The 21,981-nt window shown below is 37.8% G+C and overlaps 1 protein-coding gene across 5 annotated transcripts in view; it reads left to right on the top strand.

Moving 5' to 3' along the window:
• CSDC2 (cold shock domain containing C2) overlaps nucleotides 1–21,981 on the top strand; it is a 966,239-nt gene that overhangs the window by 689,358 nt on the left and 254,900 nt on the right. The window contains exon 1 of one of the 5 annotated variants that reach the window (XM_044075663.1): nucleotides 21,665–21,684. The exons of the other annotated variants lie outside the window; for them this stretch is intronic. The gene's annotated coding sequence lies outside the window, so the exon portion shown is untranslated. Of the gene's footprint in view, nucleotides 1–21,664; nucleotides 21,685–21,981 lie in introns of those variants that run through there. 5 annotated transcript variants of the gene reach the window in all.

Raw genomic sequence — 21,981 nt, 5'->3', positions numbered from 1 at the left:
TGTGTTTTTTATGCAATTGAGAACAGCTTGGTTATTAGAAATGTTATAGCAGCACTACTGCCTATATATAACAAATATCTTTTCTGGCAGGGAACTGTGGCAATTGCTGTTTGCCGAACAAATTTCCTTCCAAATCCAATCTATAGAATAAACAAGCCAAGGCCAGCCTTTATTTAGAACTGCCAAGCTAGTGTTAAGTTCAGACAGTTACACAAACAGGTATCTAAAGAATTCTCATTGGCACCGCGGGCTCCTATTTACAATGAGGAATGGTTGAAGGTAACGTGTACTACTATCCAAAAATCTAAGTGGCCCCCTGTTTCTGCTAGGGGAAATGCCATGCTTAATACTCTCAATTTTAAATTACCTATAGATAGTTTCAGTCCACCCCATACAAACAAATGAAATGTCTATTCACACAGATACAATGAGGCCATCAATTTAATCATACCTCTCATCTCTTTAACTATATGTGAAAAATCATTTGCAAATTGGCCCATGCCTGTTGGAACAATCTGCCTAAACAAAATATGCTCAATAGAAAGCATTTTGCAATTAAAAAATGAAGAAACCCCTCACACTAGAAAGCAAATGCACTGGTTTCAGAGACGCTGGTTAGCATTGTTAACCACTGTTTGGACACCATGTGTGACTGATTTACAGTTTCAGAATGGTTTTGTTTTTCAGTATGCCTTGTTTAGTTGACTGTGTGCATCATGTATGCATTAATATTTTCTTATATTGTATCTGTATGTCTGCATATATTGTCTCTGTCTCAGCGATTGTTATGCCTTTACAATTTTGGCATGATCTGTTTACCACAGTTTATGTACCATTGTAAGTGCTGATTTCATTGCCAAATGGATGGGATTGTGACTGAAAAGAGTTTTGAAACATTCCACAAACCCAGTTACCATAAGTAAATAAATACATAAATAGAAGATGGGTATGCTATAATTATCTTATAAGTAGTGAAAAGGCCAAACTTGCTTCTTTACTATGCACACATATTAAACTTAAATCAACAGCTGCAATTTTCCTGCATTCAATTCAACAAATGCAAATCTAAGATTTTGATTTTAGATTAATATTTTGTACTGGATAAACTAAAAGGCTAGTGTCTAAGCTGTATAAAAGTACTTTCAGCGTAGTATTAGGAAGTAACATAAATCAAATGACTACAATGAAATGTTGAAAACAGAAAATGCAACGTCATGGGTATATCAATAAAAATTGTATTTTAAGTGTCCCTCAGTACACAAAACTGCAGTTTACGTGATTCATGACATTACAGAATGAATATTCCTCTGATAAAACTACTGATATATAAAATTACATCATCAGTAGAGTCCTCAGCATGAAAGCATCATTTTGATAAACTCAAACATATATAATATGAATATTAGTAAAGATGTGATATACACTAATGCACCGTGTATTTGTTGGATTTCTTGTCATTTACCATTAAGATTCTTCCCTAGAGGGAACCCTTCAAAAATAGGCATGCCACAACCCATTTCAAAAAATAGAAGCAAACCATTTCTGTATGTGCTTACATCCTGTGACTGACCAGTGTTCTGTCCAACTATAGGTTGTCTGTCTTGCAACCATAGTTTTACATGATTGGCTCTGACTTCTGTATAATCATGACCAAAATAAAGCAGACATCATAGAATGAAGTAATTATTCACCATGAGAACTGCCCAGAAAGCATGTCGTTTACAATGGCCGTTATCCAAATTAGATGTTTTTGAAGATTAGAGATACTCGGATACAGCTATCATTTGTACTGATGTGGTTATCTTTGTAGTGTCCCTTTATTACTTTTCTTGAAGCTTTAGCTAGAGTTTACAGAATGAAAAGAAACATTAAGTTCTGAAAGACTATTTATTTTTCTAAATGAAATCAGAAATGTTTATAACATTATTGCCTATGGCAGTCTCTCTTAGACACCATGATTTCTCTATCATTTTCTTTTCAATGCATTTCTTATATCTATATCTGTGTGTGTGTAAACATATGTGTATTCATTTATTTATTTACTGAAGTCTGGTACCCAGGATATTGATCTTATCCATAATGCCCCCTTCTAGCCTCAGTCCAGGAGGTATACAAAATATTTAAGTAGTGAAGAAAAAGTTTAGAATTTCACTAACAAGATCAATTTTGGTCTCTTGTGACAAAACTCTATATTGCATTGTTGAAAATAGTTTACATAAGATGATGAATGCACTCACTGCTGTGCTGCATTTTAGTGTTAAAGTTTATTCTTACAAACTAGTACATATACTTAACACTTTAAACTGTCTACACATTTTTTATTTTTGTAAACAAGACTGAATAAGTTGACTATAATTGTTAGCATCTCTTTTAACAGCTGCAGATCACAGCAGGGCACATTCCACAAGTAGTATTAATTTAGTAAATATTGATTACATATACCACCAACAAAAGGATGTACTAGTCACTTGAACTTCTTCAATCTTTCAGCTGTGTCAGTCAATCAGGTCCAAACGAAGTTAGGAATTCAATTATTTATTAGCCTCAGCCCTCAGGTAATAATCAGGTCGATTTCCTTAAAATCCAGCTGTAAACGAGTTAACTCACTTCACTGGCTGCAACTGTTTGCTTCTCGCTCTTTTCCCAGCACATAAAGCCTGGGAAGAGAGCGAGAACCAATCAGTAGCCATTCAGCCCATCCATGTCACGTACATGCCTGCAGACGTGGCAGTCCCGAGCCCATTCCATTTCTATGCGGTTACAAACCGGATAGACTTCTGGGCATCACACTGATGCCTTCACTCATTAATCTGGACTGATTTTTCAGCAGGCTGGAGTGGATTTATTATTTTATTTACAGAAACTAAACTAACCCCGGAACTCGAACTGTGCAAAGTGTGCATGCTTGCAGACTTTAGCGAGTCAGTCGGAGTAAAGCAGCCGGCTGACCTTAAGACAGAGTAAATATTTAATTGAATTAATTTATAGTTAAAAAGTTATTTTTTCTTGCTGGGGGGGGGGGCTGCAGTCGAGTGGGATGAGCCACCCCTGACAGTAATGGTACATAGCATCCAAGATACTGGGCACCTTTCCTCTTACAGCATATATCTTAACAAGCATCCAGGTTCCTTCTTAAGAATCTTAAGTGTAATATTTTCAGTTTCAAATACAAGACGTGGTTACCACATACCAGAGAAGAAAAGCAGTTAAAATAATACCATCTGTATGGACTCCTAAGCGCTTCAACAAAAAAGAGTTAAATAAATGAAGTGACTGTGTCATTGACACAATAGATTCGTGTCTGGTCATAATCAGTTTCCCCAAGATACAGATGAGATGTCTAAGAGAATATTTAAGCTCATACTCTTTCAGAAACCGTCAATGAGAAAGGTGATGCTTTTTTACATGATTTATAAGAACAATAAAATCATGTGAATATTTTAAAGTAATTCAACAAGTATTGCTGCGAGTAGTTTATATCTTACAATAAAAAAGTAGTTTGTGTAATAAGTAAAGCTAAAACAGTATCTTTATCATTTTAAAATAACTGCAACAGTTTAGAAAAAATTAAAGCCTAAGGTATGCATGTATTGTGGTTGGTAACTGTTACAAAGCATGCTGCAGATGAGGTAATGGGCTGTATAAATAGAGAAGCTAGAAATAGAATTATAGAAATAACAATGGATTTGTTATTGGTTACAGAGAGTTGCAGGTACTTTCCTCACTGACTTACTACCCAGATCTCACATACGTAACTTTGTTTCTTAGTGCAAGAAATCTGGACAAAGCCAAAAATAATGTGGATGACGGGGGTCAAAGGCTGAAAAAATAGAGACAGATTTTAAATATTGCTTGTGTAAACTTAGAAAGTTGCTAAAATAACAGGTTTTGCATTGGTATTCATTTTCTGAAGGATATGAAGTCTGAAACTTAAATGTCTCTCACTTCAGTCCTCAGTGATTTTTCACAAAACTACAAATTTTACGAGGAACAGACTAACAATATGAGGCAAAAATATGTACAGCTGAGAGGTAAGGACATATGATATAACAAATGGTACATAAATAGACTGATTTGAACATTATAGCCAATTATTTGCAGAAAATAAGATGCAGTAGACATTGTAGTATATGTAGGAAGTCAGTATTTCATTGATGGATTTGCTTTACAGTATTGAAAATTGTTAAAATGAAGTCAAGCAAATGATGAAAAATCCATACCTTAATGGACTTTGGAACCTCAGGTCCCTTGTATGCCATAGTTCCCCTTTTGGTGTAAGGTACTTTGCATGCCTTAAAGGGCACACCATGGTCAGTTGGCAGATTACACCAAATGAAAGCACCGCTTCTAGTATCTGGGATCAACTCTTGATCTGGCTGCAGCAGAGTCTGGTTTAAAATGTCACAAAAAGTGATTTTCAGTTTTTTTTGTTGAAATGTCTTGTAGTACTGTGTCAAGCATGGTTGTAATGCTTTACATTTTCTTGTTTTAAAGTTATTGCTTATGGCTCTTTGAAGTGAGACATAAACAAGCAGATTCCAGGTCTAGTAGTACGACCAACTCCATTACCAGCCTTCACTAATGGAAGATAAAAATGAAAGGCAGCTGGGAATTCAGTAGATGGATTCTGGTGCTCAGTCATATAAGAGTTTCAGTGGGCATTAATATACATTGACAGTTCTTAAAATGGTTATGTTTACCCCACATCACTGGTTTTCAGTGTTTTACTGACATTTTCCTGCATACCTTGTTGCTGAACCTACTTCACAAACCAAAGCAGAAAAATGTAAAAATTTTACTGAATGTAACAGTGTGACTGCAATAACATTGTGGTACCCGTGTCTGTTACCTTTCTTTTGTCCATATTAGTAGTTCAACTTACCTGGCAGGTAAGCAGGTAAAACTACAAGTGTAGTAATAACAGAAGTGTAGTGTAGTGCTACATGTGAGGAATACCTTTACATCTGGCAGGTAAGCAGGTAAACCTACAAGTATAGCAATAACAGAAGTGTAATGTAGTGCTGTAGGTGAGGAATACCTTTACATTTCCTGCATATTAGGTTAGGTTACATGCATAGTGGGATTGCAGTATTGTGTTATGGTTACTATAAGAGTTTGTAGTAATACAATTTCAGAATTCTCTGTTGAAAAAATGTGACTAAACATGTTTTTGATTTACATCTTTTGTGGATTTTGAGATTTGGCACTGTAAAGTTCTGAGAAAAAACAGTTTCTGAAAATGGATGCCCCTTCTTGTAAAACTGACTTTTGCAAACTTCAAAACTGTGTCTTGCTCAGTTTCTGAATGTCTGTGTTCTTTTTTGTAACTTTACATATAGACATTTGAGGACATTGTAGAGAACATCCATCACTTTGCAAGATGGTAGCCCTCAAACTATACTCTTGTAAAACGAACAAAGAAATGAGCATAACATTCTCCATAGTTTTCTGTTGTTGTGTACAGCCTAGCAATAGTGGAATAGGTAACAAGTTTTTTTAAATAACCTAAGTAGGAGTTAATGGTGAAGTCCACAATTCTGTTGCAGATTTATCTCTGTGTCATTGTTGTCATGAGGTATGTGCAGTTCCAACAACCGGCATGTACTGAATTGGATCCTGGGCAGCTTTTTTCATTCTGTGTACCCACTCATTTTGAAGTTCTCCAAAGAGTACATTATGTTGGTATATATTAGTTTGAACTACTAGAGATATTTCAAAGTCTGATATGGCTGCAAGCCTGGTATTTTCGTGACTGTGCTCATTTTTTGTTTTATCTGAATGATAGTTTGTACTCAGTCAGTAACCAGTTTTCACTGTTCCTTCATGTAAAAAAAAAAAAAAAAAAAAACACCAAGAAAAGACTTTCACCCTGGTTTATCTCATCATTATCAATTTTTAGGACCTCTGTTACAGGGACAGTCTTAACTCTTTCCTTAAATAGTGTTGTTTTTCAAACCAAATATGTGACCATAAAATTAATAGGATTTTAGCTCACCAAAGGATGAGCAAGTCTGGAACACAGTGTCACAAGAACTCCACAAGGATAATCAAAAACCTTTTATTGAGCGCTTTCGTCAGGTTGTAACCAAAGACTTCATCAGAATACCACAAAACGTAATACACTTGTTAAGTGTACTAAAACCTGTGAGAACACATGACATAGTAAGCCAATGAAACTTCTCATAACAGTAATTATGGACAGACTTTTATCTAACGCATCACACTTGAATTCATGGACAAATTTTAAATAATTTGTTGTTTTGTCCAGCTTACAAGGATGTCTTTTTGACAACTAACAAAATAGTTGCTGAGGTTAAAACCCGAAAAGAAAATAAGTTAAAAAGGGACAAGGAAGCTTACATTTTGGGTACTGCATATCCTAGACCTCTTAATCCCACCTCTAATGCTGTTCATCAATCCAATTCAGCCAATAGTGGTGATGAGGAAGGTGTAGATTTAACAGAGAAAGTGAACCAGAAATTCCCTTTAGGGCGGGATTTTCCTCAGAGGTAAGAGAGGCTGCAGAACCAACGATGAGTGGGGAACAATGCTCAGACTTCCAATTCCAGGCCCTTGAGGCCGCCACAACAGTCACACAACCGGAGAAGGAACAGGAGGAACAACCAGAGGAACTAAGGGAATGGTTATTACATTTTTCTCCTGAAACTGTTGATTTTGGGCCTTTGGACTTTCAGGCAGCTGTTGAATCGGATGTTTTTGTCTCAGAAGCCATTTTGGCATGTTTTCAAAACAAAAAAAGCTGATTTTATACTGTATAACTTTTCTGGTCGCGTGTTTGATGAAACAGCGGCAGATTTATTTAGCAAAGGACTAAGGTTTGTGCCAGCAAAGCACTCTAATATTGTTGATTTGATCTTGGACCTTAAGTTGTTTATTAGAAACTTGAATTTTAAATTGCTTTTCAACAATGTTCTAGTTTACGTAGGAAAAGCACATACAACCCCCCTGTATATTTCTGTCTTACATTGAGAAAATTTGTGAATTTGATTTCAGAGCTCTGTTGAGTCACCAAAGTGAAAATAATTGCGACAACTTAAATGAAGCTGAAAGGAAATTGCTTTCAGACATTTGTAAGAACAGGACAGTTAGTCATGAAACCCGATTTTTTTTTTGGGGGGGGGTAGTTGTGTAAACAAGACTTATGTATAAAGAATGACATTTTTATTGTTTGATGCAACCACCTATGAAGAGGTTTCACAGAATTTTGTTAACTTGCCTTATTACAGGATAGATGTGGTTTTACAAGATCTTTGTGACCAAGGACAATTGGACCCTGGTCAACTGGAATTTCTTGTTAATAAACATCCAAAAATCCCTAGTATCTTCAGAATTCCGAAGATGCATAACAGTTACTACAACCCTCCTACGAGACCAATTGTGAGTGCAGCTGGCTCAAAAACTCACACTTTGGGAAATATATTGATTTTACTCTCAAAAATATATTAAAAGGAGAAAAGCATATTTGCATAGACTCCTGGCATTTCCTGGATAAAAGTATTTCATGACAATGTGAGTTTTTTGACAGTGGATGTTACTAACTTGTATAATGTTATTCCACATACCACCAGTCTGGAGTGGTTTGAGGAATTTTTGTATGACAGTAAAATGTTAACTAATAGTGAAGTAGCAACATTAGTGACCCTCATGGAATTATTATTGAAAAACAATGTCTACTTTGAAGGGCAGTATTTCCTACAGAAGACAGGCATTGCCATGGGGGCCATTTGTGCCTCAGTATTTGCAAACATCATTATACTTGTGTGGGAAAGGAAATACTTGCTTAGTTCAGAGTTTGCCAACAAATGGACAGTTTATTTACATTACATTGATGATTTGTTTTTCTTGTGGAATGATACAGGGGAAGACCACTACTTTCATTGATTATTTAAATAACACCACTGATTTTTTTAAATTTCACTTATACACACAAAAAAGATGGTATCGACTACTTAGATGTAGATATTAGAAAAGATTGTGACAGGAAATGCTTTGTAAGTAACTTGTATAGGAAACCTACTTATTGTAATAGTTTATTACATTTTGACAGTACCCATTCTGAATTTCTAAAACATGGTATAGTAAAGGGACAATTCGTGAGGATTGCCCGAATGGTCAGTACTGACCAGGATTTTCTTTTGCAGTGTGAAATACTGACTAAGCTGTTTTTGGCCAGAGGGTACACCACTAGTTTGATGTCCACAGTACAGAAAGAAATTGTGTGTAGAAGAAATAATCACAACATTCTACCTATTTTGTGGGTTAACATGGTGGGTAATGTTACAGGTACCCTCAGGACTGCTAATATGGTTGTTGATCCCTCCAAATATTCCTGTCCCTTTGTTACCAAGTTTTCCACTGACCATCAAAGTATTACTATTATGTTAAAGAAAATCTGGCAGCTATTCTGGAGTGATCCTGGTATTTTAGACCAGGTGGGAGATATGCCACAAATAGTCTTTAGGAAAGGTTTAAGCATAAAGTAGTTACTTGAGAGGGTAAATGTTTTTGAAAGTAGCAGCAGTATTATTGGGACTAAAAAGTGTGGTGGCTGTTCTCAATGTTATTTAGTCATGAATTGTGACCAGATTAAGTTGAACCACACAACCATAAAACCTAACGTCAAATTTTCTTGCAACTCCAAAGGGGTTGTTTATGCTGCTCTGTGTCAGCACTGTAATATGTTCTATATTGGGAAAACTAAAAGAAAGTTAAGGGACAGAATTTATGAGCATTATAGGGACATAAAAAATGGTAACAAAAATAATGCCTTGTATAAGCATATAGAAAAATACTCAACACATGTTTTGCCACGGTGGTGCAACGGTAGCGTTGTTGCCTCACAGCAAGAGGTTCTCCCGTTCAATTCTCGTCTGGAGCGCCTTCTGTGTGGAGTCTACATGTCCTCCCTGTGGTCGAGTGGCCTTCGAAAGACATGCGTGAATGGGCGTGCCTTCGTTGAAGGTTGGGCGTCGAGATGGCACCTCAGCACCGTAAAAATCTACTGCCAGTTATTAGCAGATCGGAGTTCCGCTGTGGCGACTCCTATCTGGGAAAAGCCGAAAGAAGAACGAACAAACATGTTTTTTTATTTGCTGTTGTAGAAGGGATCAAAATAGATCCTAAAGGGGGTCCCTGGGAAGACTATTTATAATTCAGGGAATTATGTTGGCAAATTAAGTTACGACAACGTAAGTATAAGCAGCCTATTAAGGCTGCATTCTTATGTTATATAGTTTTTATATGTTTGATCTGTATATTATGGCTTCTGTTTGTTAAAATGTTATTATAACAGTTCTGTTACTTTTTAGGTAAAAGTGTATTTTGCTGTTTTACTTTAAAATTTGTCCATGAATTCAAGTGTGATGTGTTAGAGAAAGTCTGTCCATAATTAATGTTATGAGAAGTTTCATTGGCTTACTATGTCATGTGTTCTCACAGGTTTTAGTATACTTAACAAGAGTGTATTAAGTTTTGTTGTATTCTGATGAAGTCTTTGGTTACAACCTGACAAAAGCGCTCAATAAAAGTTTTTTTGATTATCCTGGTGGAGTTCTTGTGACACTGTGTTCCAGGCTTGCTCATCCTTTGGTGATATTAGTCTTTTTCATTCTGGTTTCAGGATTTTAGCTCAGTAAAACAACTACAGGTTTTGGACCATTCATTGTGTGTGACCTAAATTATTGTAGTGCACACCCATATAAATGATAGACACTGTCTAGGAGTGAGAGACAAACCCAGACAGACTGGGCTGTGACCTTGGTTTGACAAGACCTTTACATTAAAGGCAGGCCTTTTCACTTGTGTAGTATTGTCTAGATATGCTGCAGCTCCCTCTAGCTTAGTTATATACCTGGGGAGGTAGTTACATGAACATTTTAAATGTTAAGCTCTTTGCTTAACAGCATTACGTATGCAGCAGTGGTTTGCTGTTACATTTGCAGTAGTACAAAAATTTCTGTTGTAAGTTGATGTTAGTGTCTGGAAATGCAGTAGCATTTTGCCTTACTATCATTTTTTATATATACGATGTTTGATACTAGGTATCACCAGAGCCAGATCATGGTAAAATTGGGCTCTAGGCAAGGTGATGGACCAGGCCCTCCCTCCCCCACGAAACCATTCCAGTGTCCCATTACTTGTCTGTCTCTCCTCTCTGTGTGTGTGTACTATTTTCTTTATTACTTTTGCAATGATTACAAATATCTGGATTTAATTTAAACATTTTACTTCAAATTTTATAGCACAAGCACTCATGCCATTTGCTATACGTAACAGTCTCACAATGAAAACAGACTTAAAATGAGTAACAGTGAATATCTCTGTACTTAAAACCCACAGTCTTAGAAAATGCATATGGCCAGTAGTGGATTAAATGTACCTCGGGCCCTGGGCTGTTTTCCGACCATGTGCTACCTGCACACATTTTTAGGACCATGCATAAATGCATGTGTTCTTTGATTCACCTTCCTGATTGTATTAAGTTAAATTTCTTGTTTAATACAGCAACATTTGTATTTTAAATTTGTAGTTTTGAACATTTTTTCCCCCGATAAACAGTGAAACAAAATGTATGAACCAGTAAGGACAAAACTACTCCTTTCAGAACACTTCAACCATAAGAGGTGCTGTCATTATAATCCACCAATACTGGTCAATATGCAGAAGTAAGTCATGCATAATTAGGCTTGCCATCTCTCCGTTTTTTTTCCGGACTGTCTGGAAATCAATCCGATTCTCCGGTAGTCCGGAAAACAATGTACAAACTCCAGTATTCTGTTTCCAAAAAGGAAAAGACCATCAGAGTTTGCTAAATTGTATGATTTACTATGCTTTTTGCAGACAGGCCTAGTAATTCAGCCAAAAGCAGGCATCAGGAATGGAAAAAAGGGCATTCCCCACCAGGTGATGTCATAGTGACATCACAAAATAGGCAGGGTGTGGGCAGGAGAGAGAGTGGGAATGGCAGTAATATAGGAGATGAGAGGTGTGGCTTGACTCTGGTTTTAGCCACAATGAAAGGTGACAACCCTGTGTATAATTCCATATTAAAGAGAGCTGCTACTAATAATACAGAGGCTTCCAGTGGTAAACAATTTTGCATTTCAGTGCTTCATCTACAAATACAGTGTCTGCTGCCCGTAAAGTATAAATTACCTATGTTACATTAAAAATAGTATGCTGGTGATATTGCCATAACATTTCCTGAACAAGATCAGAGGGGCAATAGGGAATGGCTGGTAAACGGTGGCAATGAGTTCATAGTAACTAGGCATGCAGTACTGAAGACCATTAAGCGTCCAAATAACAAGACCATGCTTTGGAACAATTAGGAAAGTTAATTGACTTGCTCATTGTCACACAATAGGTATATGCATTTATTTGCTTTTGTTTACAGGAAAAGTCCATCTAGGAACTGAAATATGTCCATTTACAGTGGAGGCATAGGGAGAAAAGCTCCCAAACAAGGGCAGAGATACATTTTTGACAATTCAAAATAAAAATGGGCAACAAACCTTTTTTATTTTTTTTAACAAAGTATGTCAAAGTAAACTGTCAAGAAACATTATTTACAAAGCATATCCAATTAAGGAAATACATGTTTTCAAGATACTTTGAGTAAAATCAAAAATACTATTTTAATGCACTTGTATGACATCCCTCGTGGACAGAGTCAGAATTGTGTACTTCAAACTGTAAGTGTGGTACAGCTGCATAGTTTTAGCTGCCGTGTAAGATTTAAGGGTGGATTTGAATTGTTGCAGGTTATTTAAAAGCCTGATGTGGTTTGGAAGTTTTGTTCCATGCCTTGGAGCATGATGAAAAGCTTCCAACTCTGCAGCCTTGCCACAGGAAGCAGCTCATTAACAAGTCAGAGCTTTAGTCCTCTGTGCTAATTGTCAGAGTAACAGCTTTTAAGTAGAAGCAGATACCCTTTACAGTCTGATCTTGTAGAGAAGATTGTCACAGTAATGTGCAACAGTGACTTCAGATTGAATGCTGAAAATCAGATGGTTGATCATCACTTCAAATAATGCAGGCTGTATGACCTGACTTGCTCGCAGACAGGACCCAGGAAGTTAGAACTGGGGAAGGCAACCTCTACAAATAGGCCAGTCACAAGTGGAGTCCCTCAGGGATCAGTGCTTAGACCACTCCTTTTTGGCATTTACTTCTCAGAAGTCAAGCCAATATCAGTGGTCTCTGGCTGATTAAATTTGCAGATGATTGCAAATTAGGAGCTGTCATTGAATCTCACACTGACACAAATTTTCTCCAGAAGGGGCTGACACAGACAAACAACTGGTGTCAGAGCCATGGACTAAAACTAAATGCCAAGAAATGCATAATAATATCCTTTGGGAAGTCATCCATCCCTGGTAACTATCCTATTGACAACACACCCCTTAGAATGGACCCAGTAGTCTGGGACTTATGGACACACATAGATAGTAATCTAGCCTTTGATCATCACGTGTCTACAGTGGTGAGGAAATCATTCTATGTTGCGCAATTTATAAACAAAGGTATGGCATCTAAGTCCAGGGAAGTTATTGTTCCACTGTATTCGGCATTCATCAGACCTATCACTGAGTACAATGCCACCTTTGGTATGTACCTAACCAGGCATATCCAACAATTGGAATGTCCACAAAGATTCCTCACTAAAAGAATACAAGGGCGTAAGTAATATGTCCTGTGCAGACTGCCTCAAGACCCTATCCCTGTATTCTGTCTCCTACATGCTTTGGAGGGGAGATTATGCCTCGCATACAGGGCATTGGCAGACCCCACCCTGATGGATCTTCTGCATATCCACAAAACAAACAGCACCAGAATTACCTGTTCTAAAGACTTAAACCTTGCCTGGGATATAAATAGGACCTGCTGGAGAGATAGGTATGTATCCCAGAGACTACCCCCATCTAGGGAACAGGCTCCTCATCCATATTAAGCAGAGTTCCTCCCTAACCCAATTAAAATGTAGCTCTGACAATTGGGTGAGAAACCAGAAATTCATCCCTGGTTTGGCACCTGTATCTCTGATGCAAAGAGGTAACCTGTAAATGGTTCATCTCTTAGGCACATGCTTACACTTTTCAAGGGTATCAGAACTTGTCAAAGATTTAGGATGCATGGCTAGGCTTATACAGGTCCTTGTGGTTGTTAGCCTAGTAAATACCTATGAACCTTCAACCACTTTGCAGTTGGATGCTGCAAAGATGGTATTACAAAAATATATTGCATATAAAATATGCTGGAGTGTGAGCTATGACAAGTTTATTTATGGCTAGGCTTGTACAGGCCCTAGGGCCGATAGCCTAGTACCAACCTATGAGCATGTTAAGACTACTACAATGTGACAGGTGTAGACTGTTACACAATCCAAGTCTGTCAATGAATTTATTATTTAATACAGCAAATAAAGCAAAACAGTTAAAGACAATATAAATACTGCAGTAGCTTTGTTCAACAACCCACAAGTCATACAAAAATCAGAAATATTACTGCATACAGCATACTTTTTTTTTTGGGGGGGGGGGGGGTTACATTCTTACATTATACCTACATCTCATTTTTGTCCTCCTTATGTCTTCTCTGTCAGCAAGAACAGCTATCACATCTGAAATCATTCAGTACAGGTCTGTCCTACTTGACTGGCTAATAATGCAATGAATCAGGTCCCCACCAACCATACCAAGAAATGGGCCCCTATGCATGATAATGAATCTGGCCCCTACCAGCCATACCAATGAATGGGGCCCTATGCATGGTAATGAATCAGGCCCCCACCAGCCATGCCAACGAATGTGGCCCTATGCATGATAATAAATCAGGTCCCCACCAGCTATACCAAAAAATGGGGCCCTATGCATTGTAATGAATCAGGCCCTCACCAGCCATACCAACAAATGGGGCCCTATGCATGGTAATGACTCAGGCCCCCCACCAGCCATACCAACAAATGAAGCCCTAGGCATGGTAATGAAGCAGGGCCCCACTGGCCTTACCAGTGCCCCATTACATTGCTAATTTTCCCCAGTTATCATAACCATTGTTCAAACCTGTCAGTGTACATACTATTTTCTTTTCTTTTATGATTATCACAAAATTTGGATTCATTTAAACCTTTCTTTCAAATTTTGTAGAAAAAAAATTGCCATTTCCTGAAAAAAACATAATTCTCTCACATTGTAAACAGACTTAGCTTGTGAAACAGCAAACAACCTTTCCCTTGAAACCCACATTTAGTGAAAATGAATCTGCTAACTTAATAAACTATAAGAGATGTTCCAGGATTCGTAATCAAGTAGAATATATAGTGAAGCACTAATTGGCATCTATGTGAAGGATGCAGGGATTCAAAAGCCAAATGTGCAATGCATTTGCTAACAGCCTAGGACAGCCAGATGGGCACAAGTGTCCCCTTTCAGGAGTAGCTAAGGAGTATCCGATGTAACTTATTTAGATTCTAACAGAAGACAAATGAAGGCTGATTGACTCAAATCCTGTAGGAAAAGAAGCAGTCCTTTAACTGTTCATAGCTTTACTAATCTGCAGTAAATGCTATACAAACTGTTGTAGTCCAAACACAGTGCCTTTCACACCTGTGTGCCTTCAAAAAACAAGCAAAATTAAAAAGGTGTTAACAGTTTATACTTTAAACACAGACTTCATGCTGTCCATTTGCTTCATAGCCAAATAACAAACACACTCAACAAAACAAGGAACTAAAGATCATTGCTCATATGATGCTGCTGCTAATTACTACACTCATATTCCTTCTTTTACATGTAAGTACTCTTGTTCATAAGTAGTTATTAGGTTTGAAGTCCAGGGGACCATTGAGGAGGAAAGCCCCTTTGGGGAAAAAACATGCACCTGTGAATTATCACATAGGTGGCAGTACACTAAACACTGAAATGTGATAAGAGACTTAGAGACACAGGTGGACAGTGGTCTCACCTTCAATAACCACATTGCCACAACAGTCAGGAAATCCTTCTATGTGGCACACCTCATCACTAAGGGCTTTTCATCCAGAAAAAAGGAGGTCATTGACCCACTGTACTCATCCCTCATTAGACCCATTATAGAATACAACGTCCCATTTGGTATGTACCTCTCAAGACATCTGCAACAACTGGAAAGGCCATAGAAATACCTCACTAAAAGAATCACAGGCCTAAAGCAGATGCCCTATGCTGACCGTCTTAAAAAAACTCCAGCTGTACTCTGTCACATATTGTCTACTCCGAGGCCATGTCAAACCCAGAGCTGTTGGACATGCTACACTTAAAGAAATCCCAATCCCTCAGAGCCACACGCTCCAGGGATCTAAAGTTTGTCATCACAATAAACAAAACATGCTGTAGGGATAGGTTCCTGACCCAGAGACTCCCCAGACTCTGGAATAGACTGCCCATACATGTCAAGCAGAGCACCTCTTTGGCCCTCTTCAAAAGGAACCTTGATGATTGGATGGGAGAAAGGAAATTCACCCCCAGGATCACGTCAGTTGCCCTGCTAGACAGGGGTCCAGGGAAGTAAATACTGTGGGAAGAAATAGCCAGGGAATTGTTATGGCTAGGCTTGTATAGGCCCTAGGGCTGATAGCCTAGTACCAACCTATGAAATTTTCCAGTTGGGCCAGAGTACTGTCTGGTTAAATTACTTGCTCGGGGCAGGGCATAAATATGAGGCAAAATAAGAGATGTTCTGCAAAACTGTTCACATTTGTATAAATCACTTAAAAAGTTAGAGTAACAGGTTTTGCATCATCATGTATTGTATTTATTTTATTTTTATCCTTTATGGGTAAAGGATTGTGGCCTGTTTTCAGGGGGGAACTGAGGTGGCATTTATACTACTAGGGGAATGTTAACCAGGGCATCAAAGAATTTCCCCCAACAGTTGTCGGTAAGCAACATGGGGTGTTTTACATTCATCGCAGCTACCACCAACTCAAGCAGATTAGACCCAGTTTAAAATCTCATCCAAAGGGCAACATACACAACAGTGCAACACTCCCTTGTGCTGTACTGCAGCTTCAGCATCCATTGTACTTGGTGTAAGAATAGAACCCACAACTTTCTGCACCACAGGCAAGTGTACTACCTGTTGCACCAGTAACACAGACGACGAATCATAAATCTGAAACTGACTGACATTAACAGACTGTAATCCTCAGTGATTCACAAAACGAAAAAGAAGCTAAAGGAGGCCTGGCAGTTGGTGTGGAAGATTAAGGCTCTTGCTGCACAACAGTTAAGTTTCAGGGTTTGACCATGAGCAAAGTCACTTAACTAGGCAGTGCCCCCTAACTGGAGCATTTTACACACACCCATATACACAACCCCCTGCTATAAATGTTAGTCATACTTGGCATATTGTGAGTTTTGCACCCACTTTCTGTGGTGTTGCTCTCTAATCTGCACTGCTGTACTCATCTTTGCTGAAATCAAATTTCATGCATGTGTATATCCTGATGCTGTATGTTTCTGGGATTGGGGCCAGCTTGCTCATGCTGGTCATGACATCCTGATGCACAGTTGTAGAGGAGGCTGTTTTGCAGAAAAAAACAGAGCATTTGTTTCCTTTTTAAACCGGAGCATTGTGTTTTTTTTTTCTTTAAACAGAAGAATTTTTTTAACCAGAGCCAGGCCTTCCTATGTTGCCTTGTGCTGCTCTGGCTCTAGGTATCATATTCATTATTTTGCAATTAGTGGAGTACTTAGATGTTTGACTGTGTACCATATTCATCATTTTGCAGTTAGTGGACTACTTCCCCATCCCTTCTTGACATAAGCTAAAATGTTTTCATAGGCATTCTGGCTAACTTCTGTGGACTCTACTGGTCTTAGCTCAGAGACTTGGGTATGCCCAGGAGATGACTTCACCTTGAAGATATCATCCTCAGTCTTGAGCTCTGCTGGTTCATTTCCTTTGCGTGGCCAGATTACAGAGAGCACAAATTGTCATCCATATGTTTTCAGACTGGCTACTGGCCATTTGTACTTCGAGGGATCTGCATTGTAGTTTCTGTACTTCCTATGTGTTGATCAGATCACCCATTCTTCTGAAGGTATTGCTGTGATCATTCATCTTTTGATGGGTATGGATGTGGTCATCAGGCCATAAGACTTGGCTCTGTTAATCCAACCCAGTTTGGGCAAAGCTGTGGGCATCCATCATTGAGCATGGCTCAGTTCATCTGATACTCCACTAAAACTAAATTGCCCTGTAGTTTTAGTAGGTCAGCACCTTGCATCTCATCTGTATGTTGTCTACGTCTATTATCGCCTATGTCAAATGTATGCTGAAGAAGCCCTGCTGCTGAAAGATGGTCTGATTTTGCTTGGCCAGCTATATAGTTAACCATATACTAAAATATGATTTTCAGTGGAAACACTTTTGTGTAGCTTGCACTCATTTTTATTATTTAGAGTTTTTCCTGAGTTAGGTTTCAGTAGGTCCACTTTATACCTCAATTTCCAAGTTATATTAGGTTCATAGGTGTGTACTAAGCTAATGGCCCTGGAGTCTTTACAAGCCTAGCCCATAGGATTACCCTGGCATCGTGTCACCAGACCTTCGTCCCCAGTGCCTCTGTTAAGTAAAGCCACTGGAGTGAATTTTCTATTTCCCATCCACTCATCCAGATTTCTCTTGAAGACTGCCAGTGTGGCGCTCTGCTTGACATGTATGGGAAGTCTATTCTGTAGCATGGGCAGTCTCTGGGTTATGAACCTGTCCCTTCAGCTTGTTCTGTTGATTGTGGTAATGAAGTTGAGGTCTCTGGAGCATGTAGTGCGGAGGGATTGAGATTTCTTTAGATGTAGCATTTCTAACGGAGCTGGGTCAGACATGGCTTTGTAAGTCAAGTAGAGATCGCCTCTTAACTAGGCAATATGAGACAGAGAATAGTTGGAGTTTTTTGAGTCTGTCCATATAGGACAAGTGTTTAAGTCCTAAGATCCTCTTTGTGAGGTATTTTTGTGGCCTCTACAGTTGTTGTAGGTATCTAGTGAGGTACATGCCAAATGGGGGCATCTGTATGTATTAAACACTGCCAACAGTGAGTTACTGGTATTAAGTACTGCCAACAGTGAGTTACTGGCTGTTTTCACTGTGGTTTAATATGCTAAGAGAAATGCATCTATTTTAAATTGGCAATGGTTTCTAACTGGAGCTCAAAGCTTTGACTGCTTTTATTTTAAAACATTTTTGATAAACCTTTGTGGTAACATTTTTGTAGTTGGGTGATGGAAGAAGATGTGAAATATGTTGTGCCAAAGTTTTCCATAGATTTTACATTCTTACAAAGTAAAGTTTGGGCCATTGGCATGGATAGTCTGTTCTGAGAGCCTTACAAATTGTTAGAAGCATTATATCAGTCTTTTCTCTGAGGTAGTTATGCTATGGCAATAAACCCTGTCCATTTATTCTGTGTATCAACAATACTGAGTCTGTAAATAACTACATGAAATCCACATAGATATTCTGCGGTAGAAGTACTGACTATTTCCAAGGATATACATATGCCTTTGGTGGTCTGTTTTGAACAATTTGATGTACTGTACAACTTAAGTATTTGATTTGTTTGTCATTTCCAAGCTACCATACAAATTAGAGTGAGATGCCTGATATTTATAGTTCCCAAGTGCATGCTGTCCAGTAGATGAACAGCTTCATGGGGATAATGACTATAGATAAGAGAAATGGGCTTTTTGGCATATTGACTATTCTTACATCCCAACTGCAAATGTTAGGTTTAATGACTCTTTTTCCCTTTTGACCATTGTTTTATGTTCGTACCAAGAATACTGAGTAATTCCTGTCTTTCTATTGGATAGTTTAATTACTAGCAACTGTTCAGCTGCCATTATGTAAATATTTCCAAAGGATCTGTAGTGCTTTGTTATGGTGCCTTCTCTTATGACAGTTGTGGTGCATTGTTAGTATTATGTCATTGTCTAGTCCCCCTTAATTCAGTAGCACAAGAGTATGGTTTTAAAAAGTGACCTATACTGTAGCCATGTTTAGCCATTACATAAACATACACACACGTTTTTGGCATAAACAAGTATATGAGAGCCCCTAGTAATCCAGAACAGTTATTGTTGTGGATTTTGTGTCCTACAAATGTTGGTTCAGTCTCTTATAATTACATAATCAACTAAAAAACAAAACTCTACTGTCTTAGAATTATGATTGCGTTATCATTTATCACGTGTTTGTAAATGTTACAGGGATAATGGTTGATTTATATTCAATATTCTATATTTCTTAAAGTACTCTGATAAAACAGTTCTCTCTTCAGCTAATTATTGTATATTACCATCCTGTATGCAGTTCTGCACTGTGCATTTCTTGAAAGGTTTTGTTTCCTTGTTTAGGCTAATTGTGCATTTCTTTTGTTTGATTTGTGTATTGTAATAACACTGAGAGATTTTCATTCTGCTATACAACTTTGCACACATTCAATTCTCTTTTCATGTGATTGAAGAGTGTTCTATAGGATTATGTTATATGTAATTGTTATGCCTTTTGGCCCAGGCCATAACGAGAAAGGATTGTTGTACTGGTCTATGCACCCTACTAACAAATAAACACATAAAAAAATAAGCCTTTCAAATCTGCCTAAAGACGACTCTGTCAGTCTGTATATAATTGGGTTCAAATTGTGTCAGTCAGTTTAAAGCGCATGCAGTGGTCTGTGTCCTCCAGAAATGTGTGCAATAGAACTGAACCTGCTGTATAATGCAGGGCATCTCATCCATGCCTCCACCCCATCCATACCTCTCAAATGCTAATGATTGTACAGAATGTCGCTTGTTTTTCTCAGACTCCTTCCCTCCCTCATAAAATGCTTGTTTTTCTTTGTAATCCTCAGTGATTTATCAGAAAACCAATCTGTCAATAATACTAGGTGTTTTGAGTTTCATACTTTCTGTTTAAATAGTGCATGTTGGTGTGAAAAATGTTGTTCTGCTAACTATTTAAGTGAATTGCAGTAATATTTAAAATTTGGTCTGATTTTTGGGGCTTTGTTCCACCATTATTTTTGGCTTTGTCCAAAATTCTTGAGCAAGATAAAAATCATCTTTTGCTGTAGTTGGTATGCAACTTTAAATACAGTTGCATGCCAACTACAGCAAAAGATGATTTTCAAGGTGTTTTGCATGATTTAAACTGCTGACAGCCTTAAAGGCAAGTAGGCAAGTTTTCTTTGAGTGTGGTCATGTGACAGAGCTTATAAAAGCACCTTCACATGGTGGTTTTAAAATGGATCTGAAGAAGTTTGAATGTTACATATTGCAAATGAAAGCACATATCCTTTATATTTTTACGTTTTTTAACAGAGTATTATTATAGCAATAACCCACACCTGGGTGTGGGTAATGCTGGATTTACCCTTGGTTGGCGTGGTTTGGTCCCGAGGGCAAAGCCCGAGGGACCAAACAAAGCCAACCGTGGGTAAATACAGCATTACCCACACCCAGAAGTGGGTTATTGCTATTATACCATGACATTATTTAAGAAAAGAAACTATTACTTTTCTTAAATAATGGCATAGTATAATGCCTGTTTACTGCCCTTCCGCAGATGTCTGGCATACGCGGCAGTTCTGATGTACTGCGCGCCTGCGCAGTACATCAGAGCTGTGGGCAAACGCAATGGAGAAAGCAAGATCTCCGTTGCTTTTTTTTTTACTGTTTTCGCTATGTTAAATAAGTTTAACATAGCGAGACAGTTTTAAAATAAGCAACGGAGATGTCCGTTGCTTATTTTAAAACTGTCTCGCTATGTTAAACCCATTTAACATTGCGAAACAGTAAAAAAAGCAACGGAGATCTTGCTTTCTCCGTTGCTTTTTTTTTAAAACCTGTCTCGCTATGTTAAATGGGTTTAGCATGAGACAGTTTAAAATAAGCAACGGAGATCTCCGTTGCTTATTTTAAAGCTGTTTCGCTTTTTTAAACCCATTTAACATAGCGAGACAGTGTTTTAAAAGTAGAGTTATACTAATGGAAAAAAGTCCGGGCGACCGGACCTTTTACCATTAGTATAACTCGATTTACAATGTGCACGCTGGCCAGTCAGTGTGCACGTTTTGGGGGGGTCATGGTATAATAAATTGTAGGCAATTGTAGCATTTATAAAGGTTTCATCATTAAAACGCTGAATTCTGCTGCAGTTTGGTTCGTTTCTGTATTTGGATATACGGTTGTTTGGTTCTGTGAGCTGCACCTTTGTGTCATTGTTATTTACTAGTTATAAATGTGCTTTTAGGCTTCAGCCTGACTTTTTCAGATCTTCTATCATTTGTGCAATGTCCCTTCATGTGTAATACTATGGTAATTGTGGTCTATTTTATTAAAATCTGCAACTTGCATTATTTTAGTTATTTTAACTGCTGCCATGGCCGCACAGTAATATAATATTGGCTTTGTTTGTTACTTTTTAGCAAACTTAAAATAACTTTAAGAGCTTTTGCTTCCCCTTTGATTTGAAACTAACTTGCCAAGTCCCCTAAGGAGGGTAACTGTGTATCAACTTGCCATTAGATTTTCTTTCTGATATTATATTCCCCAGGCACGTTATTCAGACAGAATCCTTGGTGGAGATGATTAAACAAAGGTTTTAAACTCAGGAGTACTGGTGAGTATTGCATTACATTCTCCCTGTTTTTTTTTCCAACTTATATTTTATTACATTTTCAGATTTAAATGTTAACAATAATGACAAAAAAACAGTATACAATGAAATAAAATGAAAAACATTGTACAGACATTTAACATAAATTGCCTATATCATCCTGTCATGACAGAAGAAAAAAGAACTGGTTATCTACTGTATAGTAAATGACTATAGCCAACACGATAAGACATTTATCTAAATAAACTCAGGTAATATAGACATAATATTAGGAAACACTTTTTGCACTGCTTTGCTGCT

Source organism: Protopterus annectens, chromosome 1.part1 (genome assembly GCF_019279795.1).
Source record: "Protopterus annectens isolate FY-2018-M chromosome 1.part1, PAN1.0, whole genome shotgun sequence".
Taxonomy (NCBI): Eukaryota; Metazoa; Chordata; order Ceratodontiformes; family Protopteridae; genus Protopterus; species Protopterus annectens.
The sequence above is the reverse complement of the archived record's forward strand: the minus strand, read 5'-3'. Positions and strand labels throughout refer to the sequence as shown.